This window comes from Camelus bactrianus, chromosome 7, assembly GCF_048773025.1.
Source record: "Camelus bactrianus isolate YW-2024 breed Bactrian camel chromosome 7, ASM4877302v1, whole genome shotgun sequence".
Taxonomy (NCBI): domain Eukaryota; kingdom Metazoa; phylum Chordata; class Mammalia; order Artiodactyla; family Camelidae; genus Camelus; species Camelus bactrianus.
This window is the reverse complement of record NC_133545.1, coordinates 80,135,566-80,161,138: the sequence shown is the minus strand read 5'-3', so window position 1 is coordinate 80,161,138 and position 25,573 is coordinate 80,135,566. Positions and strand designations below refer to the sequence as shown.

The following is a 25,573-nucleotide window of genomic DNA, read 5'->3' as shown; positions in this document are numbered from 1 at the left end:
ATAGATCACACCATACCTCTCTGACTTGACTGTGAGCTCCTTGCCAGCAAAGAGCTTATAGTCTAGCAGGGAAAGTAAATTACGAATGTCAGAAAACCATAGTATAAGATAGAAAGTGAGATGCTGTTAAAGCTAGAGAAAGAGGTTGAGATGAATTGTTCCAAGTAGGGAAAGATGATATTTGCTGGAGAGATGAGGAAGGACTTTAAGAAGGCATTTGAGCTGGACTTCAAATTTATGGGAAAAGAAGGCAAATGCATTCCAGGTGGTCAAAGGCACAGGCAAGCACAGGACATAGAATGCAGACATCTCTTGTGGTGGTGGGCAGGGGAGATAAGAGAAGGAGAAAGGGACAATTCTGAGCTGGAACCTGTTCTGGATTTAGGCTTTATGGGGTTTGTGGAGCACCTCCAGGGAATCCAAGGAGCATAGTAAAGGTAGATGGTACTTGAGGGGCAGAGGGTGGGGTTAGGGGGTCTGGGGCTGTGTGGTGTTTTCTTCTGACAACAAAAATGTGTCGTTTTTCCACACCAATTCTCCAATTCTCTGACTGCAACTGGGTGTCTAATTCAATTTAACTTAGACACTATTTTCCTGGAGATAGTGTCAGGCACAAGTTAAAGGCGCAAGACCGGCCCCACTGCAGATGCCAGCTGCAAGTGGAGTCCCCAGGTGACCCACACCTCTGCCTGGCTGACTGCATGTGTGAGGAGTCCCATGACACCCCACCCCAGGTTCGATAATTCGCTGGAATGACTCTCAGAACTCAGGAAAGTGGTCCCCTTAGTATTACAGTTCCCCCACCCCCACCCCCAAATAAAGGATACAGCTTCGGAACAGCCAAACGGGAGAGATGCACAGGGCATGGTATGGGGAGGGGGGACACTGCGGAGCTTCCCTGCCCTCTCCAAGTGCATCACCCTCCCAGCACCTGGATGTGTTCAGCAGCCCCAAAGCTCCCTGAGCTCCGTCATGTACAGTTTTTATGGAAGTTTCATTACACAGGCATGCCTGATTAAATCATTGACCATGGGTACTTCAACCCAATCTTCGATCCTCTCCTCCCTGGAGGTGGGTGGTGGGGCTGAAAGTCCTAGACCTCTAATCGTGTAGTTGGCTTTTCTAATGACCAGTCCCCACCATGACTCACCTCATGAGAATACAAAAGGCAGTAAATTACAAGGACTTGAAGAGCTGTGTGCCAGGAACCAGGGACAAAGACCAAAATTTTTTTTTTTTATACCATGGAGGCAGAGATCATTCACTCATGATCTTGCCCAGGAGGATGAACCTAGAGCAGTCTTGGGTGGTGGAGGTGGGAGCAGCATGGAACACTGAGGTCACAACAAATAGTACAATTTGGATCAAGGTTGAATGTCCTGGTGGCTGTTCTAGAACAGGTTGAGAGCTTAGGCCATGGTTGGATGAGATGGGCAGGGCCGATCAGACCTTCCTGAAAACTTTTACAAATGCTGATACTGTTGGCTCTGTCTAGAGATTTCTGGGCTCTAACTTAGGGCAAGTTAGAAAAGAAAATGACTTTATCTTACATTTCTATTTTGTTCTTTTAAACAGATAATTTCTATTGTTGGAGTAATGCTCTCACAGAGAAGGGAAACCAAGCCCAAGTCAGCGTCAGTTCTGGGATAATCATCCAGAGTAATTACTTTCTCTGCCTGGTTGAGGATGATCTGTCTTGTTTAACAGTCAGAAAGTAAATACATGTGTAGAAAGACTTGAAGAACATGCTGACAAGCTGGCTTGAATCATTTAAAATATTCACACTTTTCTCTTTGCTGCTGGCAGAGGAATCCTTGCAGGCAAGAACTTAGCTGAATGGTCCTAACAGTGAAATAAAGAGACTGACTCAGGACTCCACAAAAACTGAAGTTTAACTTTTTCCTTTCCTCTACTAAACAGCTAAGAGGATGTGTGACATCCTTGAACACTTTGAGGAATCAACCTTAGGATCAGTCTTAGTCTTTTTGGGCTGCTACAACAAAACACCACAGACTGGGTGGCTTATAAACAACAGAACTGTATCACCGTGCTGGAGGCTGGAAGTCCCAGATCAGGGTGCCAGCCTCATCAGGTTCTGGCAAGGGCCCATTTCCAGGTTGCAATTTCTGACTTTTCACTGTGTCCTCTGTAGGGGCAAGCGAGCTCTGTGGGGGCCTCTTTTACAAAGTCTAGGAATTGGAAGCAGGTTATGGAGCTGGATTTGATGTGTCACAGAGAGAGTGATGGGAGGTAGAGATGCAGAGGTGGGCAAGGCCAAGTCTTGCTTGACTGTGTGTCCTAGTAGGAAGTTTGGAATTTATTTGAATGCATAGGCAGTCCCTGAATTTTCTAAGCAGAGGAATGACCGGATTCCATTCGTGTTGTAAAAAGATCACTCTGACTACAATCTGCAGTATGGCTTGGAGGGATGTCAAGAGTGATGTGCCCCACTCTGGGTTGGAGTCCTGGCTAGGTACTCTGCCAGCACCTGGTGTTTATTTGAGCACTTATTAACCATGATCACAGTTTTTTATTGACTTGTCAATTGTCCCCACCAGTCCAGGAGATCCTTCAGAGTAGGGATTGTCTCTTTTATCTCAATGCCACATGGTAAGGATTCGATGAAAGTATTTTTTTACAAAATGAAAAAAAGTACACTGCGTTGAGTACCAGATCCAACTTTTTCTAACTCTCTGGTTCTCCAATCTTAAAAAAATGCCTCAACCAAGGAACTGTCCAGCTGTCAAATTCTGTAAACCATATTTGGTGGAGGAGGAAGGGCATTTTCTACGAGGCATCACAATGAGAGGTCTGAAGGAGAGAGGGGTGAACAGGGTGTGTATGTGCTGGAGATGGGGTGTGGAGAGAAGATAAAGGGAGACTTGCTTGATTGGGGTAGGTGGTTCAATAGCCATTTTTAATTACTGGTGTTTTTCTGGATTGTGAAATAAGGTTCTAAATGCAGGGAGAAAGCGGCCATCCCTTCCCCCTACACCGCCATTCATCAGAATGGAAACAATGCTAATGTGCACTTGGGCAGCCCACTCTCAGAGCCCACTTTGACCCCTCTACCCAAAGCAAGGAGCTGATCAGCTCTTGACTCTCAGAACTTTGTACAATGAGAATTTCCGGACAACAGTGCAGTAAGATAAAAAGTGCAGCAAGCGGGGTGAATGGAATCAAAGGTACATGTGGCAGGATAAGTTTGGTGTTTCATAAAATCGTTTGGGGGAAGGGAGAACTCATTAGGCAGTGAAAACAAATCACAGTGAGAACAGGGCCCGGTTGGCAGAGTATCACTCACCGCGGAGGAATTCTGCTGCCGAGGCGGGGCTCTGCATGGAGTGCGGATGGATGATGATCCCTTCTTTACTGAGGTTTGGGGCTCATGTCTCATTTATGCTTATGCCTGCCGGGCGGAAGAGCCTTTGTCTGTCACCGCATTTGTCAGCCGTTTCTTGATCTCTGAGGCTCGAGTGCGTAGATGCCGAAGTGTTACCTAAGTACCGGGAAATGCACCCATAAACACGAAGAGAGAAGACTGTGCTGAGGGCGCGGGCTTATTCCACAGGATAACAGAGATGAAGTTAAGAAAAGGAAAGATGGATGTTCGGTATCAGGAAAAATACCCTGGCTGTTTGACTTTAAGAATGACTTCCCGAGGGACACTATGAAAATCCTGCTACTTGAGGCATTTGAGAATAGGCTGCATGGTGTACTGGAGATTATCCAGCAGGGAGTCAAATGTACGCTGGTCTCAGGAGTGAACTAAAATAGACGGGAAACTCACAAAATGGTCTTCCGTGGTTAAGATTCTGGGAGCCCAGTTAGATCTTGCTTTATTGACTCCTTTGCTACAACCAATATGAATTTCCCCAGGCTGAACTGAAGAACCGCATCTTAGAGTTTGAGCCTTGGTGGGCACGCATGCCCACGGCTGCCCAGTTAAAAGGCTATTCCGTGGGGCGCCTCTCGTACACATTGCACTGATTGGTGGTGGGATCCCCCCTCCTCCCTTCCCTTCTCTTCTTCTCCCCTCACTTCTTCCCTGCTCTCCCTTCCTCCCCTCTCCTCCCTTCTCTTCCTCTCCTCCTCAGTGAAGGAAAGAGATATGGGGTTGCAAAGGCCTGGAGACCATTCCTCTGAGTACCAGGCATCCTGGTGTGCCTGCTGGATGCCTGCTGTCTGCTGCTCACTGCACCGTGGTTTGACATTTGGAGGACAATATGGGTCTAAGCCCACCAGAGTCAACGTGAGACGTGGGACCCACTGAGGTCTGCTGGCCAGTCATTCTACAATGGATGAGCCCTGCAAAGCCTGTAGAGTCGCCATTAAAATCTTCTCTCTGCTCCTGCCCCACAGGTCTGCTGGGGTTTTGGGTCTTTTCTGTTTTACAGCTGTTGTTAATGATTTGACGGGGGGTAGGGGAGGGAGAGGAGGAAAGTTTTAATTCCTTAAGGACAGACCAAACCTGTCAGTCAAGTTCAGCTCTAAGAGACTCCAGAGTAAAGTGTAGAAGGCCAGCTGCTCAGTCTTGTTTCTTTTCCTCATTAATTGCAACTGATCTAAAAGTACACATATGTGGGGAAAGTCTCTGAAGCTGGAGCTGGCTCACGTTACTGATACGGTCACAGAACTGGGTCTGAGGCAAGCGCAGGGGCCACGGCAAGTCAAGAGGCTGAGAAGTCATTTTTCACAGATATAGAACAATCCTAATTGTATATGGAACCATAAAAGACCCCGAATAGCCAAAGCAATCTTGAGAAAGAAGAACAAAGCTGTAGACATTATGGTCCCTGATTTCAAACTGTATTACAAAAAATGATATAATAGTCAAAACAGTTTGGAATTATAAGAACAGACACATAGATCAATGGAACAGGTTAGAGAACACAGAAATAAACCCACGCACATATGGTCAATTAATTTACAACAAAGCAGCTGAGAATATACAATGGGGAAAGGACAGTATCTTCAATAAATGGTTTTGGGAAACTGGACGGTCACATGCAAAAGAATGAAACTGGACCACTATCTTACACTGTACACAAAAACTAACTTAAAATGGATCAAAGACTTGAGTGTAAGACCTGAAGCCATAAAACTCCTAGAAACAAATATAGTCAGTAAGCTCCTTGACATTGGTCTTGACAATGTCAATTGAACTTAACACCATAAGCAAAGGCAACAAAAGCAAAAATCACCAAGTAGGACTACATCAAACTAAAAAACTTCTGCACAGCAAAGGAAACTATCAACAAATGAAAAAAGCAACCTACTGAATGGGAGAAAATATTTGCCATTTTATATCTGATTAATATCCAAAATATATGAAGAACTCATACAACTCAGTAAAAACTCCCCAAATGATCCAATTAAAAAATGGACAAAAGACCTGAATAGATTTTTTTTTTCCAAAGAAGGAGTTGAAGACTGAGTATGGGAGGCCCAGAATTTGTGACTGGCATCTGAAGCAAGAGGCAGTCTTGTTTGAGCCCTTAAACTGTGGGACATGCACTAACTCCAAGTAGTGTCAATTGAATTGAAACATTAACACCAGGCTGGTGTCTGGAGAAGCAGAGAACTGGTTGTTGTTGTGGAAAACACACCACGGTGGTTATCCGGCACTGTCCTATATTGCGGTCACTTGTGCTATTTTTTCCTCCTATTGGTTGTATTGTCTTTGCGGGCAGAACCTGGAACATACTCATCTTTGTAATTCTCATGACACCTCGCACAGGGCCTGGCTCACAATAAAAGATGAATAAATATTGTTGAACAAGTTCAGATTTGTTCTGTGGGCTGCTCCTTCGGTTGTCTTTACAATTGTGCATGTTTAGGAAGGCTGGGCTGGGCTAGGCTGGGCTCTGGCTTGTAGTCACAAGGCATTTAAGAATCCTGGCATTCACTGATGCATTTCCAAACCTCCTCACACAGAACAATGAAGAGAGACGGGAAAGGGCTACTGTAAGAGGTAGAGACTGGGCAACAAGCTGGGTCTGGTCGCTAGGTAACTGGCTCTCAGCCACAGCTTCCTTGCCATTCGGTGATTCAAATTCATGCCTCAGCAACATTTTGCTTCATCTTATAGAATGGACTTCCAGATCATGCTCAAGTGACTTAAACTGTGAATGTTACAACAATAAATGGCCAAGGTCTTCTCTGTGGGAAAATTGCTGCACATCCCAGACAACTGGGAAAGTGAAATAAACTGAACTAATGAGGGGAAAACTCCCCAAGAACTGACTTACAAGCCCTTCTTGGCCTCTTTTTTTTTTTTTTTTCTAAATTTACATATAATTGACATATAAAATTATATTAGTTTCAGGTGTACAACATAATGATTTGATACTGGTATATATTGTGAAATGATCACAATGAGTTTAGTTAACATCCATCACTACACAGAGTTACAATTTCTTTTTCTTGATGAAAAATTTCAAGATCTAATCTTAACAACTTTCAAATATGCAATACAGTACTATTAACTATGGTCCCCATACTAGACATTGCATCCACGTGATTTAATGTAGGTATTTTATAGCTGGAAGTTTGTACTTTTTATCTCCCTTCACCCATTGCCCACCCCTCTCCCCATGGAGCCCCAGCCTCTGGCCCCCCCCAGCCCCAGTCTCTAGCAACCACCAATCTGTTCTCTATATCCATAAGCCTAGGGTTTTTGTTTGTTTTTGTTTTTGTTTGTTTTGGTTTTTTAGATTCCACAAATTAGATCATATGCTATTTGTCTTTCTCTGTCTGACTTATTTCACTTAGCATAATGTCCTCAAGTTCCATCTATGTTGTTGCAAATGGCAAGATTTTATTCTTAATTATGGCTGAGTAATATTCAATGGTGTGTGCATGTGTGTCCTATTTCATGTATATCATTTGTATATCATATCAGTGTTACTCTCCCATACTTCTGATCTACCAGTTAAACATCATGACCCACTCCTTAGTTACTGTAATTTGCTAAAATAGCTCACAGAACTGAGGAACACACTTTATTTATATTTACTGGTTTATTATAAAGGATATAATAAAGGGTACAAATGAAGACCAGGTGAAGAGATGTATAGGATGAGGTCTGGAGGGGTCTCGAGCACAGGAGCTTCTGTCTTGCAGAGGTGGGGTGCCCCACCCTTCCAGCTCATGGATACGGTCACCAACCCAGAAGTTCTCTGAATCCCATTGCTCAGGGGTTTCATTACATAAGAATGACTGATTAAATCATTGGCGATTGGACTCAGTCTCCAGCCCATCTCCCCTCCCTGGAGGTTGGACGGTGGGGCTGGAATTTCAAAGCTTCTAATCAACGCTTGGTTTTTCTAGAGACCAGACCCCATCCTGAAGCTGTCTACCCACTACCACACTCCCCTCTCTCACCAGTCACCTTATTAACATACAAAAGACACTCATCACTCGGGAGATTCCAGAGGTTTTAGAAGCTGTACCCCAGGATCTGGGGACAAAGACCAAATATATATATATATGTAATTATATTATAACCACCATAAGGAAATTACAAGGAAAGTGTTGCATGACTCCAGAGAAAAGAAAAATCAGATCCGTTTTTAAGATCTCAAATTGCAGTATCACATAACTCTGGAGTCTGCCAGCCCTGGGTTTGACTTCTCCCTCTTCATCACAAAGTATAACAATGTCAGTTCCCCTAGAAAGAGTATGTTACCTCAGCTCTCTTACAGGATAGGGACTTCTTGCCCAGAGTGTTACTTTGTTTGCTCAGTCTTCTATAGAGCTTAATTTCGTTGCCTTTTTCTTTTCCAGAAACCACAATAAGATGGGAAGATTACTGTTTGAAACTTGCAATCCCATTATCTGTCAGCCTAAGAAAGATAAAAAGTGGCACCAGTGTATCCAGAAAGTCATTTTTCAGTAGCCATAGGTGACGAGAATTACATTTCTTTACCAGGACATCTTGATGTGGCATATCATAAATATTCAGGTTCTGTAGACTTTTAAAGAAGATATAATATCTCCTTTTTTGTGTAACACTAGCTGCAAGGTCACATTCAGGATGACTCAAAAATAGGAACTAGAAATTCTTATACGTGAGAGAAAAGGAGCAGTTGGGGCTGAAGGTGACTAAGAAGTAGAAGCTGAAAAGTGAAGCAGGGCTTGGCGAGTGGGTTTGGAGTCATGCGGTGGGGTGTGCTACCCTTGGGCCCAGGCAGATGGGCCTCTGCTCTGGTCCCGTGCTTTCCAGGGCCAGCTCTGGCTTTCCTCTAGCTGTGCCTTCCCCATCGGGTGAGAAGTTCTGGAGGTCAAAGAATGTGCCCACCCACAGACAATGCCCCACTACTTCTAAACCATTCCCTAAGTACCAGGGACACTGGAACCCCCTGCCTAAACACCAAGGCTTTCATGAGTATCTTCCCTAGGTCTGTCTTTTCGAGGGCTAATGGTGCCTCCCATGCACCCAAAGAGTGGCCAAGGATGGCTGTTTGGTAGAGATCGGGGAGATAGAGATTGGCTGGGTGAACTCGGATGCCTATATGCATATGGAAAAGGTCTTTAATATCTGGGCAGAGCCTAAGGAGGAAAGAGGGAAAGGAGCCAGCTGTGGGCCAGGTCCCTGCATTCATATTATTACCCTAGGTCTGCAAATGCTGGGGGCAGGCCTGTGCTGGAGTCTAGGTTTGTAACTCTTTAAGCAGAAACAGGGAAATTGTGAATAGTTCCTGATGGAATTAAACTGGCTGGCCCTTGTCCTACATTCAGCCCTAACTGTTTTTATCTTTATCTGCCATATCACCAATAGGGCAAATAGTTCATCGTAATAGCACTAGGACCTTCTAATCCACAGCTCTGGTCCTTGAAATACTAGAGTGACTTAAAAGAGAGAAGATTGTCTGGTCTAAAATTTAGGAGGATCCCGTGATGTCCACACTCTATGAGAAGAAGGAAGCAGTGTTCCTTCTGGGCCTGAGTCAGAGCGGGACGCTTTCACAGGCGCTTTGGAATCGAATGCAGGACTGTCCTGAAACTTAGGCCAAGGGGGCCCTGTGCCCAGCCCTGGACCTCAGGGGACTCTGGTCTTAGGCACGCCTGCCTGGAACTTTTCTCATTTCCGGTCTGATGGTGGAGACAGGCCAGAATCAGCAGTGCCACCCAGTAAGGACTCCTTGGTGGCCTGTATCTGGACCCTATCCTCTAGGGCATTCTCTTACCCTCTGCTGCTGGGTAGGGCTGACCAGATGCCTCAGGAGATCCGAGGCTCATGCCTGCGATGTCATTCTGCAACCAGGGGCCCAGTTCCTGGCGGGCTGCCCGGGGAGAGGGTAGATAGCTCCTGTTGGCTGATCAGTACTTCTTTCTTGGGCTCACAAGAAACTGGGCCACCAGGTGAGCTGATAACACAGAGTTTCGGTGACTCAAATTGTTTATACAGACAGAGGCTCCATAAAAAATATTTGCCTGGGCTCCACACAGCCTACAAACAGACCTAATTAAGTGCTCGGGCAAATGTCAATCTCTTCCCCCAGTTTTCCTCCTAATGCTGCTGTTTCTTAAATCCCATTATAAGAACCCAGATTCTATAAAGAGCAGAAACAAAGAGGTGGAAGGGGAAGTTCTGAGTGTGTAATTCTTCTGTCTTCTTCAGCATAGATGGCATGGCTTCCTGATGTCCAGCTGCACGGAGCCTGGCCTTCAGTTAGTGGTGAAGGCAGGATTCGATCCCAGGGCTGTCTGACTGCTTCAGGCCTGTTTGTGACCTGAGGGCTTGGCTGCGGTTGCGGGATGAGGAAGCTCTATCCGGGACGAGAAAATCTGGGGTCTGGAGGGCTCCTTTCCCCGTTTTTCAAAAGCCACCAAGTACTTTCCGTGACCAATTCCTCATTCCGAGTCAGCAGCTTTGGAGCACAGCACACTTCAGCTGCCCTTAAAAGGTGACTGGAAAGTAGATGTGAGATATTGACATTCAGAAGAGAGAGAGAAACTGTATTACTACGGTGCTTTTCACTCAAGTGCTTCAAACCCTTTCTGAAAGACCTGGTGGGAAATGCTGTTTTCACACACGCAGGGTAACAGGCACCACACTCATTCAGGAAACCAACCGCGGATCAAGTCTGATTTGGAGACAGGGGGGGCCCCTGTTAGGCCCCTCCCACCGCCCAGACCCAAACCAGTCCTCCCTAGGTGTCACCACTGGGCCACCCTGGCCTTAGGGGATTTGGAATCTACACTGTCTGCACATTTCTTTTTAATTAATTGGTTTATGTGTTGTTTGTTTTTTTAAGGAGTTTTGTTTTTTTTTAAACCTAGATTTACAGAGGTTTCAAAGAATACTCAAAATGCGACTGGATAGCATAGGAGCATAAGAAAGAAGTGAAACAAGAGTAGGGAACAGAGGGGGTCTGCAAGGAGGCAAAACCAAACATTGATGAGGTGGGGAGGTGCGGGCAGGTCTCCACTACCAACACACACACAACACACACACTTCTCAATTCCATACCCAGAGCCAGGCAGATCTGAGTCAGATCTGGTTCTGAGTTAACTGTGTGCCTTTGGACAAGTAAGCTAACATTTCTTAGTCTCAATTTCTTTATCTTCAAAAGAGAATCGTAAGATCCACCTCCTGAAATTGTTTTGAGGAATGAGTGAGAGGACACATGTGGAACACAGTGCAGTGGACTGAATGTTCGCATCCCCCCCGACAATTCACACGTTGAATCCCTAACCCCCAAGGTGGTGGCGTTCAGAAGTGGGGTTGGGCTTGGGGGAGTGGTGGTGGGGCCTTGGGAGGTGACTAGGTCATGCGAGTGGAGCGCTTACTAATGGGATTAGTACCCTGATGAAAGGGACCCCAGAGAGATCGTCAGCCCTTCCCAGCCTCCAGAACTGTGAGAAATAGATTTGTTATTTGTAAGTCACTCAGTTCATGGGATTTCTGTCATAATGGCCTGAACAGGTTAAGATGCTTAGCGTAGCCCTTGCACCTTGCAGGCCCTTGGTGAGGCCTCCGTCCCTTCTGTTTCTCCTCCCATCTTTCTTTCCTCAGATTTTCTTCTGAAAAGTGATTAAAATCAATTTGATTTTTCTCTTAGCGTTGGTCAGATCTTAAACTGCTCTCCGTGGAGAGTATATGGGACAAAAATACTTTTTTGCAGGAGGCTGGTATTAGAATCCCAAGGCCCTGGGCACAGATCCCAGGGGAGATGAGGCCCCGGGTGGACCACTGTAGGGCAAAGCCCAGGGCCATAGACGCTTCCAGGGCTGGGTTGTGGGGGGTGCCCAGCGGAGAGGTGTGAGTGAGTGTGTATTTGTGTGTGTGTGTAAGTGGGCACTGGTGTGGGTATGTGTGTGTGCAGGTGTGACTGTGCATTCAGTGTGTGTGCCAGAGTGAGTGTTCACGTTTGTAGGTGTGCATGTGAGTGTGTGTGCGTGCACCGTCAGAGGGAGAGGTCTCCGTATAGTGCCAAGACTTGCTATTCACTCTGGAGGTTAAGAAATGCATTACGAGAGTCCTTAAACTTTTGGTGTTCATTGAAGACTGGAGGCATCTCCCCTCTCAGAAATCCCTTTTGGGAAACGGGAATATAAGAGAAAAAGTGTAAAGTCTCCTTTGAGTAAGGCTCTCTTTCTTCCTTGTGAGGGGCTCTCTGGGAGTTCCAGGAGGACTGCCATCCCCACCGCACCCCCCCCCCCCAGTCCTTCCTCCTCTCTTTACTTCAGTCCCTTGATCTTGGTTCAGACTCTCCCCCAACCTATTTCCCTCCCTGCACATCCCAGCTCTGCTTTGTTTGCTTTCACCAGCCTTCTCCTTCCTTCTCATTTTGCTTTGCTTTTCATCCAGAATGAGGGCTGCTTGGGAGAACGCACCTCGATTTTTCTTTGACTCATATTCCTGTTCCACGTTCCTGTGAGCTCTGAGAAAAGTCTATTTCTTGGTCTCCTTTTTACTGGAAACCATTATGTAATGTTTTCTAATGGCTTAATGAGGCTCCGATCTTCTGTGGAATATTCCCACAGACAGAATTTCAGAGCCTGCCATTTAAAAGTACTGTTGTTTCCTTTTCTTCTATCTCCAAACCATTGCCAGCTTCCTTCACATTAGCAAAAACGGGGGGGAAATACCAGTGCCGGAAACCCCCACCAAACCCCCACCTCCCTGTCTTTGGGCTTCTACCTCAAGGGCCACAGTGCATGGGTGGTTTTGAAAAAAAAAATATTACCTGAGATATTATTTTTATTCATGTTAGTCATAGCCTTTATGTAAAGTCATGTCTCCATTTTAATAAATACGAGAGGAATTAGAGTTCCAGTGATGCCCACTAATAAGGATGGATATGGATTATACTTTAAAAAAATTATTTACAGCCTGTCAGTGCCTGTGGCTTTGAATTATTGATGCCATGATAGTTACCGTCAGTGAGACAGAGTCCTTGCCAGCTGGGGAACTCAAGGCTGACCTGGTCCAGGTCCCCAAACTTTCTGGGGCAGGGGAGCAGCGTCATGCTGCCCACAACATGGGTCTTTCCTGGGAGAGGTGCTGGGACAGCCGTACACATGCTGCTAGAGGGTCACTATGTTTCTTTTGATAGAAGTGGGTTCACTTTGCCATCAACTGGTAGTGACACTTTGGGCAAGGCACTTAACCTCTCTCAACATCCAGTTTCCTCTTCTCTAAAACGCAGGGAGAATACTGACACTACCCACACGGAAAGTAGTGAGGAATAACTAAGGTTGTTACACCAATGTACACCTCGAGTTCTGAATGGGTGCTTGCCTGTGATATAAACACTTTTATTTTCAGGATGGTAGCTTCCAGACCCCCGAGGTAATTCTGAAACCTTCAAAACATCTATTATTGTATTTTTCTCAAGGAGGTATGGGCACCAACGTCCTTATTTTATAGGAATATTCTAAAGTATGGGAAGAAACTGAAAAAGAAATGTAACTCTCTGTTATTGATAAAATTCAGTTAGGGAGATTTTGCCTTTCCTTAACTATTTTAATTACTCGAGGTATTGTCTCTTTAATAATAAACACTGTATATACTTGTTGGATTTTAAATTACTGTTTGTGCTTCATAAAATGCAATTCATTGATAATTTGAAAAAAAAAAACCCGACCATATCTCAAACACTACAAATTCTCTTAAATCACCATCTTTTGAATTCTACTGACAACAAAAATGATAACAGTAAAAACAACTAAGATTGTGCTGACCATGTTCCATGCCCCGTGATTCACGTATGAATGGCAATGCTAACACTGTCCTTTAATCTGAACATTTCCTTCCTATGTGAGCTTGGCACTGTGTCCATCAGACTTTTGCGTAGCTGGGACTTTCAAAAAGGAATTTGTACTTTTCATTTTGTTAGCTACAGGGGTGATTGTGGAGTAGTTAGCGGCAGGTGGCGCTAAAGGACTGAACTTGGAAATAGGCTCTTGGCGCTCTCCCCTGCAGACTGGGACAAGCTGGGTGTTGCTCGTTGTGTGGCCGGTGGGTTAAAGGAAAGAAAGGTAAGCATTGCCCCTACTGTGCCCTGTTATTCAGCCGACGCTAAGGATTTCCCCTGTCAAATTGTCTAGATCTCTTCTCTGGAGAGGTGACACTCCTGAAGGTATAGACCTTTACTGAGGTCTCAAAGGGCAAACAAATATTCACAGTTTTTCTAAAGGAACATGAAAACAAATCTCACACGAAGTTCCTTTTTGGAGTGCACACTCTTGCTCTCGTCACTGTAGGTTCCCAGGCGTGTAAACTGGACAAGGGTAAAGGGGACGAGAATAGCACCCCCTGAGATTCCTTCTCCAGGAGGAGCTGTGCAAAAGCAGTTTTCATCACCGGACCCAGGCCCTGTGGGGTGATGGGGCCAGAGTTCCCGCCATCTCGGTTTTCTTGTTTAACCCAATCCCCCCTTTCCTAGAAGTCTCCAACGTGCTCAGCAGTGTTTTTCTCCAGGGCTGTTACCAGGAAAATAAAATCTCAAAAGAGAGATCGGAGATTTAAAAATGAAAATAAAGTCCTTCCTTTAGGCCTCCAAGAGGACAGAAGAGGGAAGAGCGGGAGGTCTGCTACAAGGAGCCTGAAAAACGGAGGCTACCAAGTTAAAGAAGGGCAGGTATTCCCAGAGGGAGTCGGGCACGCGGAAGCTGCTTCCTGGGGAGGTGGGGGCAGAGGTACTGGAACATTGAGAGGGCAGGTCTGTGGGAAGTGACTCTTGGGGTGGGATGCGGAAGGAGGGATGTTTTTAAAATGACTGAAATTTCTACCGTTGGCTTTTTTCTTTTCTGAAGTCAAGTTTAATACAGGAGCAGGCCAAGTATCTTGCTGATTGCTTGATTTACATGAATCTCTTGCGGAGCGGTTGTAGGCACTCCTTTAGAGGAACAGGACACATCACCAAGGGACATTTTGGGGACAAGTTTTGAACCAAGTCAAGCATCCTGTGCCAGTAATTCACCATCTCATCTAACCTGATCTGACCCTGGCATCTGTGCACAGATTATTCTCCTGCCATCGGAGGGAGACTGTGCATGGAGCCTCCTGAGCGGGGTCAGCCCCAGACACAGTAGCACCAGGAACTGGGTTGCTGACTTAAAGCGAAATGACTTATTCCTCTGTCTCTCCCCCATTCCCTCCCTGCCTCGAGGTCCTCTCTGAGACGAGGGAGAGGAGGACGTGATGGGGTGGGTTAACTGTCTTGCTGTGTCTAGCTTGGTTCTGATCTGTCGGCTTGGCCTAACCTGGACAGCAGGTCATGCCTTGGCCGACAAGGAACAACCTTTTCTCCTAGGTCTTCTGTGTTTGTCCCATTGGTTCCAGCTCTCTCTTTTGGAATCATTATTTAGACACTTTGCTGCTGATTGACACTCCTTCAGCCCACGAGAGCAGAGGGACCAAAGAAGGGGTATGATTAGCTTTTGCAAGAGCTGAGTCTCAGGTTAGAATGTGATTAGGATAATCTTCTCCCTCAGAGAGCCAGTGGTTCCACAGGAAAGCGTACATTACTCCACACGTCTCTGATATCTTTCCTTTAAGGCCTTGAAAGGATTCTGGAAACGTTTGCTCATGTGGAGCTGTAGACGGGGTTTTATTCTCCCCCAGTTTTATTTTACTTTTTTCTTTTTCTTAAAATTGAAGTATAGTTAATTTACAGTGTTTCAGATGTATAGCAAAGTGATTCAATTATACATACATACAGATGTATATATTTATTCTTTCAGATTCTTTTCCATTATAGGTTATTACAAGATACTGAATATAATTCCCTGCACTATACAGTAGGACCTTGTTGTTTATCTGTTTTATTATATATAGTAGTGTGCATATGTTAATCCCAGACTCTAATTTATCCCTCCCCTTCTTCCCCCTTTGATAACCATAAGTTTGTTTTCTATGTCTGTGAGTGTTTCTGTTTTGTAAATAAGTTCACTTGTCTAATTTTTTTAGATTTCACATGTAAGTGATGTCACATGTTTCTTTCTCTTTCTGACTTACTTCACTTAGTATGATAACCTCTAGGTTCAACCATGTTGCTGCAAATGGCATTATTTCATTCTTTTTTATGGCTGAATAGAATTCCATTTTGTGTGTGTGTGTGTGTGTGTGTGTGTGTGTGTGTGTGTGTGTGTGTGTGTGTGGTATATATATATATATACCACATCTGCTTTATCCATTCATCTGTTGATGGACATTTAGGTTGCTCCCATGTCTTGGCTATTGTAAATAATGCTGCTATGAACATTGGGTGCATGTATCTTTTCAAATTAGAGTTTCCTCTGGATATATGCCCAGGAATGGGGTTGCTGGAGCATATGGTATCCCCAGTTTTATTGAGATATAATTGACAGATAAGATTGTATAAGCTTAGGGTGTACAACATAATGATCTGATACATGCATATGTTGCCAGTGATGACTGTACTTAAGTTTTGTTAATGACAGGTGTAAGAAGGGAAAATAATATTGAAAGATGAGCACGGTGTTTGTAGACCGAAGTATGAGTCTTGGCATCATCAATAACTTTTTGTGATGCTCTTTAGGTGTCAGTTTCTCATCCTCAAAATGCGTGTAATCCAAGGGAGGCACCGCCCTACCCTAGTCGGCAGTAGGAACGAGGGATAACCCCCTTCTTACTAACAGCCCCTTATTTCTCTGTCCTCAGTCCAGCTTTTCTAATAGGACAGGGAGTCTCACAGTTTGGGATGTGTTACCCAGACTCACTGGGGCTGGTGTTGTCCAATTGTTCTGCACAGCAGAGTCCCTGTTTCTTCACAAGGGTGCCTGGGGCTGTGCGGTGGGTCTCCTCTTGGAGTGAATTTTCCAGAACAAACAGTAATTCTTAGTGCCCGTGGGGCCTGAATCTCTTGTAGGGGCATCCTTCCCTAGCTGCCATGACAATAGGCAGAGCCACTGCTCTCGTGGTGGCCAGGCCACCTCAGGTTGCTGTTCTCAGCAGAGTCAGTCCTCTCATGCTTTTGCAAAGTGGTTTCTGCTGCTGCAGCTTACTGTTTGGTAATTACAGGGAGACACCATTCCATCAGGTGGCAGGGCAGAAAAAGCACCGAGTGTGTGTTACCCTGAGGAGGTTCTGGTCAGCCACCTTCACTAAGTCCACTTGGCTATGTAAGCAAGATGTGGCACACTGCACTGGCAGTCAGGAAAGGCGACATGATTCCGACTTGTGTGGTGCCCAGGCGAAGCCACTGCGAGACAGCGTTGAAAGACACATCTTTTATGCTCCTTTCAAAGGCGACTTCCTTTTGTATCAATAAATGAAGGCTTCATGCTTTGGGGGACTTCTCCATGGGTAGATTTCAGTGAAGATGTGGAACATACCACATGAACTGATATTGTACTATGAAACCACCTCTGCCTGGGTGGAGATTTGGGGCTGGAAATTGAGCAGAGACATACCAAAGACCCCAGGAACATCAGCCTCCCTTCCGTCCACTCAGAGTCCAACAGAACAGAAGCCCCACTGTTCCTGGTGGACTGCACCAGGCAGCACTGTGCGTTTAGGATTACAGCGTACTTAGAAAACATCTGAGACATTGAAGGGATCATTACAATTTAAAGCAGCACCTTGAGAGGGGAGGGTATAGCTCAGTGGTAGAGCGCATGCTTAGCAGGCACGAGGTCCTGGGTTCAGTCCCCAGTACCTCCGTTAAAAATAAATAAATCTAATTACCTCCCCCCAAAAAACAACAACAACAAAAACTAAAAAATAAATAAATAAAGGAGCACTTTGACAGTTTGTATAACTAATCTGGTCTGTTAATAAATGTGAAGTCTTAAACATAATGTGCTATTAAAAAAATCTCCACATTCAAGCTACTCTGTGTGTTTGTGTGTGTGTGTGTTTGTGTGTGCACATGCTTAATGCTCACTTATCATCAAGCTGCTTATATTTTAGGGAATGTATTTGTAACGGCAGGGGGTATATTACAGATGCATTTTTCCTTCAGTCACTAGAAGCTTTTAAAACCTCAGAAAATTTGGACTAATAGAGATAATGTTTTATGTATTCCCTTAGTGCATCTGTTTAACATGTAGTCAAAGGAGTTCATTGAAATAAATGCTGCAGTTGAATTTTTAACAGTGGCAGCATGAATACATGGCCGTCTATAACCTTTATGCCCCGTGGGGGCCATGAAAATGAGCTGTGTAATTAACCCCCTGATTGATCTGGTCTTTTGGCTGCCAGGGAAATTCTGATTTCCCATGTAGAGCGGGATGTCCCCTTGAATCTCAAGGTAGCTGAATATTTTTGTGGGGGAAAGTTTCTTTTGAGGGACTAAGCAAGTATTCATTTAACAGAATCCTCAAATTATTCCATCTCCTTACATTTCTCAATTTATGCTGAAGAGTCGGGAGGTATGGGGGTCATCTGGGATCTTAGATTGTTTTCTCTGAGTCAATAGGTGTGCCAGGTAGAATCCTGAGACGGCCCCCAGGATTCCCACCCCTCTGTGTAGTCCCCAGCCCTTGGGTGTGGGCAGGGGCAGTGGACATGATGGGATGTCACTCCCTTGGCTAGATTATGTCATCTGGCAGAAGCGATAATCATCATTATGCTGTACTCCATTGCATTCCCTATGGCTTTGTCTTCGCAGAATGGAGAGCTTCAAAGCAAGAGCTATCTTGCTGGCCTCAAAGAAGCAAACTGTCACGGTGTGGAGAACGCTATGTGGCAGGGTCCAGTAGGCGGCCTCTAGGAGCTGACAGTAGCGTGAAAGTAACGTCAGTCCTATAGCTGTGAGGAACCGAGTTTTTCTAACTAGTGACCTTGGAAGAGGACTCCAAGCTTCAGGTGAGATCACAGCCCTTGATAACACCTTGATTCTCAATCTGGTGACATCCTGGACAGAGGACCCAGCTAACCTGTCCTTGACTTCTGATCAGTGAAGTCTGTGAGGTGAATACACGTGTGTGGGTTTGAGCTGCTGAATTTGTGGTAACTTGTTATGCAGAACTGGAAAACTAAAACAATAGTTCTGGGAGAGTTTGAGGGGAGGATAGCTGAAAATGCACGTTTGTAATAAGCTCTCAGGTGATGCCCGGACCTCTACCCCAGGAGCCATTCTTTGAGAACCCCTGGCAGTTGCTTTTATTAATGATGCCATGAATCGACACTCTCTGTGCACTTCTGGACTATAACAAAGGGATTTATAAGTGTGTTTTCAGACACAAATAAATATCTGCAGTATGGCTTAAGCCTTTAAAAATACTTTAAATGTGGTCAACAATAATAAATGCGAAATACAATATTAGAAGAGCAATTAGATTCAGGGGTTAAGAAGTGAGAGTGGGAAAAGCCATACAAAGTGAGCTGTGAGGTTGGCATGCAAAATGCAAACATCACTATTAATTCACACCTGTGTGGCAAGAGACACTAAACTATTAGCTCTTGCTTCTCTTTTTGAGAATTAAAGTGTATTGCTTATGATTAAACTCCATGTTCTGACTAGACCTCAATTAAAATTTTTTTTAACTGAAGTATAGTTGATTTACAATGTTGTATTAGTTTCTGGTGTACAGCACAGTGATTCAGTAATATATATATATATATATATATATATATATATATATATATATATATATATATATATATATATATATATTCTTGTCCATTATAAGTTATTACAAGATATTGAATATAGTTCCCTGTGCTACACAGTAGGACCTTGTTGTTTACCTCAATTACAAATTAAGTGAAAATGTGACAATGAATATATGTTTGTTCACGTATAACTGAAAAATTGTGCTCTACACTGGAATTTGACACAACACTGTAAAATGAGTATAACTCAATAAAAAAAATGTTAAAAATTAAGTGAAGATTTATAACATCTCATAAGCTTTCCAATTTTCACCACGAAAGAGAGTATGAAAGATGAGGCACCCTTTTAAAATTATCCCAAATATCGGCAGATTCTCCCACGTTGCACAGTATGTGTGGGTAACAAGCGCACCTCCTTAGTAGGTAGAAAGATGGATTCAGTGTCTCTAACTCTGTGTGTCAGCTATCAGCAACTGCTTTCCAACTCTTTCTTGACCAAATTCTCCCCCACCCTCCCGCTCCCCGTCTCTCTCCTCATCTTCACTTGTTTTTGTTGAGTAATTTTTGAAGTTAAGAGCATTCAGCTCCATCGAGGTCTTCCTGGTAGAAAACAGCCAGAGCCTTGCTTAATCCTGAGGCGTTTTACTGCTCTCTGAGTGATCTCAGTCCCCCCTGGTGTAATACCGGCTGACTGCTGTGACTCTATTAGCCGAACCATTTGGATTGTTGTTGTTGTTTTATTTAATACTGTGCCTATCACCCAAATATGAAGCCTCTGCTCTCCCCAGGCATTTCTGTATCGTAAGATGTTTTATAGCCATGCCAAGGGACTCCAGGGAGAAAAATATGAAACCTGATTTTGAAGTTATTTTGAATGTTGCCTTGGTGTGATGACTGCCCTGCCTAGGTCTGTTGGAGTAGGAAATGGGAGTGCGAGTGTGAGTGTGTGGTGGGCGGGATGGAGGGGAACAGTGATCCTGTGCACTGGGACCTTAGGGCCCGAGCAGCACCATGGACTCATTTCTACTTCTCAGATAGACGTCGCCTCCTTTTATTCAGAGCCAGAGGCAGGTTACCCAGTTAGGAGATTTTGTTCAGCCCTCTTGCAAAGGTAGCTTTATTTTTCGTTAACTTTTTTCTTCTTGGAGATACGCAGATTCTTTTCTGTGGCTCAGACGCCAGCCAGAAGGTGAGAGTGTCCAAACCTTCAACCCCACTGTGGCACCCTAGGCTGGATTCTTTTCATGAAGAAATGAGACTCTCCATGCACCAGCTGCCTTTTCAGAGCCACGTGTCTTAGTCTCTGTGTTAGGCTAAAAATTGAATTTTATTTTTTCTGGGTAAGATAGGAGGTAGGGAAGAAAGAAACCTTATATATCTTCCTTGTATTTTAACTTTCACTATCCTCTCCCCATTTGTAAATCATTATAGACAAATACAAATCTTATGTTTGGGACAACTCCTAAAGACTGGGGAATCATATACAAACTTGTCAAACATGTATGATTCTTTCTTTCTTTTTTTTTTTAACTTCAAAGTAGAAGACAGCTATTATTTTTACCACCCAGGATCCCTTCACCCTCCTTTAGGTAAAATAGTGGTCAAAATTTCATATGATTCTTACATGTAGACCTTGTAAGGTGGCTGGAGTGCTTGTGATGCGCTCTGTTTTGTAGATGAGGAAGAGGAGATAGAGAGGGCTTGTCAGCTTCCCAAGTTGGTAATGGAGCCTGTGGTCCACACCTCCAGCCTGCAGACATGCATCCACTTTAGACAAAATTATAACCCAAATAAACATAGGGAGTGAAAGACTTAGCCTGATATTTATGGCTTAAGAAATCTCAAAAGTGGGCAGCCGAATTCCGTTTCCATTCTGGAGCAATTATAGGCTCTTAATAATCATGCTCTTTGACAGTGAAATTTATCTAGAAAATCTATATTTGACTTTGAGAATATTTATTGTGTCCTAACAAATTCATTCAACAGTGGTGATTTGAAGGCAAGTAGTGTTAGAGCCATTGGCAGTGGTTAGTAGAGATTATAAACTCTTGAGAAGTTTTGGGTTCTGACCCTCCTATACTGTTAGTGGGAGTGTATTTTGGTGCAGCCATTATGGAAAACAGTATGGAGATTCCTTAAAAAACTAAGAATAGACTTAACATATGATCCAGCAATCCCACCCCTGGGCATATATCCAGAAGAAGCTCTCATTCGAAAAGATACAAGCTCCCCAATGTTCATAGCAGCACTATTTACAATAGCCAAGACATGGAAACAACCTAAATGTCCATCAACAGATGAATGGATAAAGAGGCTGTGGTATATATACACAATGGAATACTACTTAGCCATAAAAAATAAAATAATGCCATTTGCAGCAACATGGATGAACCCAGAGATTGTCATACCAAATGAAGTAAGCCAGAAAGAGAAACAAAAATACTGTATGATAACACTTATATGTGGAATCTAAAAAAAATGAGCCTAATGAACTTATTTACAAAATAGACTCACAGACATAGAAAACAAACTAACTTGTGGTTACTGGGAGGATAAGAGGGGAGTGGAGGGATAAATTGGGAGTTCAGGATTTGCAGATACTAACTACTATAATATAAAATAGATTAACAGAAATGTCCTACTGTATAGCACAGTGAACTGTATCCAGTACCTTGTAATAGCCTATAACGAAAAGGAATATGAAAAGGATATATACATATACATGTATGTATAACTGAATCACTATGCTGTATACCAGAAATTAACACAACATTGTAAACAGACTATACTTCAATTAAAAAAACATGTTTTGGTTTCTGGTAAATCCAAGATGTAGCAGATGTAGTCTGTGTAGGAGTAACTTCTCTGACAATAGCTCCTTGTCAGCATAGCTCTGATCTCGTCAAACTGTTGCGATTGGAAATATATTATCCACTGGCTAAGAAGGATATTAGGATACCTAAATTATGAGTTGGCTTTGGAACCTGGATCTCAAGTTTGTGATGTTTGAGTCTATTTGTTAATCTTATAAATGGTCCATTTATCCATGGGCACATCCTGTTTTTGACCTTAAGCCTGATGTTAAGTATCTTGGAACACTTAACTCAAGAATAGCTTTAAGAATTTCCTTGTGAGGAGACTGCATTGACTTGGCTGGGGTTCAGCCCAGAGACATGCACCATCTGGAGTATGTGAGCTCTTTTGGAATGAGTATTTGTTGATGTGGAGTGGAACAGGCCAGCTCAGTGGTTCCTAGGTGGAGATGGATGTGATCTAGCCTGGGCCAATCAGCCGAAACTAAGAGGAGAGAGATGTTGGTATCCAGAATGCAGACTGCTGCAGGGAGGGAGATTTAACTTCATGAAACCAGCTTGGGGTTTCAGCTTAGCCCACAGGGGTGCTAACGGCACTGATTAGAGTGTGGGGAGAAGACTTTGTAGGAGAACTGGTCTCTCATTTTAATCTCTCCAGGGCACGATTTCCTGAACTGTGTTTTGCTCAACATTAGGGTTTCTCAAGGTGTCAAGGCTTTGTCAAGACCAAGTAAATTTGATAAACACTTTGTGTAATGCTCCTATGATGAAATTCTTAATGCATATTGGCTTACTGATGAATCTAGTCAAAATTCTGCAGAATGGAAACCTAATTATTTTGTTTAATTGACCAGTCACTACACTTATTTGACCACAAAAATGCCTTTGCTCTTAGTTGATTTGTACTGCAAGAAAACCTACAGATGTTCGACGGGTTACCCAACCTTTCCTGGTTTAGGCTTACAATCTAGTGTTTTTCCTCTGGTTGTCTCTAGATGATTCTGAGGACCACAGGCACGAGGGCTAATTTACATTTTCACAAGAGTGAAAATATCTAAAACATACATTAATAGTGACTGTTCCTGTTCTCACTTCACCCTTCCAAGCTTTCCTTGACTTCAGTTTTTAGCAATGTTTTCAGGCTCCATCAATTAATGGATGAGTAGAATATTCCAAAAAAATAGATTATTCCTGGAAAGCTGGATCTTTGCTATCAAATGCTATCCTACCATGCTAAATAAGAGCATTATAAGAAATTATAAAGACCATTGTATAAACCAAGGAAGCACATTTTAGTTGGGGAAGAAAGCAGTGTCTCTAAACTGTTACATAAAATACAATCTAAACATTACCTGTAACAGGGATTCTGATGCTCACCCAGATTCAGTTCTCTTCTTTCAGGGCACACACTTGGATATTTCTCTCCTTGCAGTTAGATGGGTCCACATGACTAATTCTGGCCAAAGAACTGTGAGTAGAAGTAATGTGTAATTTTCCAGGCAAAGCTTTTAATTGCTGGTATGAAAACTTCCAGCTCTCTTTCTTTTCTGCTGTGTCTTTTGAGGCTTTATGTTCTAGACTATGCCTGGAACATAGTCTCCGTGTGGAGGACAGTGGCTCTGGAGAGTCATCTGGGTCCACAGCTGACACGGTGTGAATGGGAATCACACTTTTTGTTGTGTAAAACCAACAAGCTTTGTGGGTTTGTGTTACTGCCTGTCATGAGTTATTTTGAAATTAAATTATGGGATAATCCAGGTGAACTTTTCCAAGACTTATTGTCCCCTTTGTAAAATGTGGCAAATATTCCCTAACTCACAGGGTTGTGAGGATTAAATGCCAGACAGCATGTAGCATAATGTCTGTCCCTAGAAAGTCTCAACAACTATTAGGTATTAGTTTTATCTTTTGGCATATTTTCTGGATACAAGTCCTTTATTAGATATGTGATTTGCAGATATTTTCCATCAGCTTGTTGTTTGTCTTTTCATTCTCTCAACAGTGTCCTCCAAGGAGCAGAAATTTTATATTTTGATGAAACCCAATTTAGTTATTTTTTTTTTTTGTATGTGCCTTTGGTGTTATACCTAATTCAACGTCACAAAGGTTTTCTCCTGTATTTTCTTTCCACAGGTTTTATTGCTTTAAAATATACATTTAAGTCTATGATCCATTTTGAGTTAATTTTTAAATATAATATGAGGCATGGATCTAGATTCATTTTTTCTTTTCCTTTTTTGGCATATGGATATCCAGTTGTTTCAGAACCATTTGTTGAAAAGCTATTGTTTTTCCACCAATTACCTTTGTATGTTTGTAAAAAAATAAATTGTCCCTTTATGTGAGGGTCTATTTCTTCCTTCTTTATTCTGTCGCATTGACCAATTTATTGATCTTAATACCATGCTACATTGTCTTTTTTTTACTGTAGCTTTATAGTAAGTCTTGAAATCAGCTAGTATTCGTCTTCCAAATTGTTCACCTCTTTCAAAATTATTTTGGTGATTCTAGATAATTCTTTGCACGTCTATGTAAATGTCAGAATTAGTTTGACTATTTCTACAAAAAAAAAAAGACTGTTGAGATTTTCATTGGAAATCCATAGAATCATAGATCTAGTTGGGGAGAATTGGTATCTTAATAATATTTCATCTTCTGATCCATGAACGTAACATAACTCTCCATTTATTTAGGTCATCTTTAATTTCTCCTAGTAGTACTTCATAGTTCTCAGTGTATTAGTCTTTCACTTTTTTCAGATTTACCCCTAAGTATTTCATGTCTATTGAAGTTATTATAAAAGATGTAATTTTTGAATTTCAACTTCTGATTATTCATGGTTAGTAATACAGAAATACAACTGAGTTTTGTATATTGATATGGTATCCTGCCATCTTGCTAAACTCATTTATTTATTCTAGTAGCTTTTTTGTAGACTCCATAGGATTTTCTACATACATGACCCTGCTATCTGTAAATAAAAGATTTTACTCTTTTCCAAATTGCATGCCTGTTTCCCCCCTTGTTTGGGAAGAACCTGCAGTACAATGCTGAATAGAAGTGGTGAGAGTGGGCGTTCTTGTCTTGTTTCTGAGTTAGGGGGAAAGCGTTCAGTCTCATCATTGAGTATGGTGTTAGCTGTAGGATTTTCATGGATGTCTTTTATCAGGATAAGGCAGTTCCTTTCTATTCCTGCTTTGCTGATGTGTTTTTGTGTGTTTGTATTTTTTTTTAAACCAAGAACGGATGTTGAATTTTGTCAAATCTTGGTTTTCTTCAAGCAAATAAGCCAATAGTGAGAAAGATGAAGATAGTTTCCCTTTCTGGCCTGAAGAAATAAAAATGATACTCAGTTCTTTATATAATTGCCTGTTTTCAGTTGCAAAGGATATTGTTTATAGTCAGTCAGCACTGTTTATTGTTTGTTTATGTCTAGACCATTGTGACATATAAACAAATATAATTACATCACCTCCTGGAATTCATGATCCTTTCTTACTCAATTACAAACTGCTTCTTTCCCTGATTCTCTTATTTTTGATAACAGAACTACCATTCTTCTAGTTAGTTATAATAAAATACTATTTATTCTCTGATTAAAACAGAAATTCTGGTAATAAAGGTTTTGATTTAGTCTAATCAATAATTAGTTTTGTGATCTTAGACAAATGATGTTACCTCTTGCCTGATGGTTTAGCTGGGTCCTTTGAGAAGCAGATGCCAA

General features: G+C 42.8%; 1 long non-coding RNA gene across 4 annotated transcripts in view; it reads left to right on the top strand.

Annotated features, from left to right (window-relative positions):
* LOC123614601 (uncharacterized) overlaps positions 1-25,573 on the top strand; it is a 136,131-nt gene that overhangs the window by 15,760 nt on the left and 94,798 nt on the right. For all 4 annotated transcript variants that reach the window (XR_006722037.2, XR_006722038.2, XR_012508281.1 and 1 more), the window contains exon 3: positions 18,090-18,286. This is a non-coding gene — a long non-coding RNA (uncharacterized LOC123614601). The remainder of the gene's footprint in view (positions 1-18,089; positions 18,287-25,573) is intronic.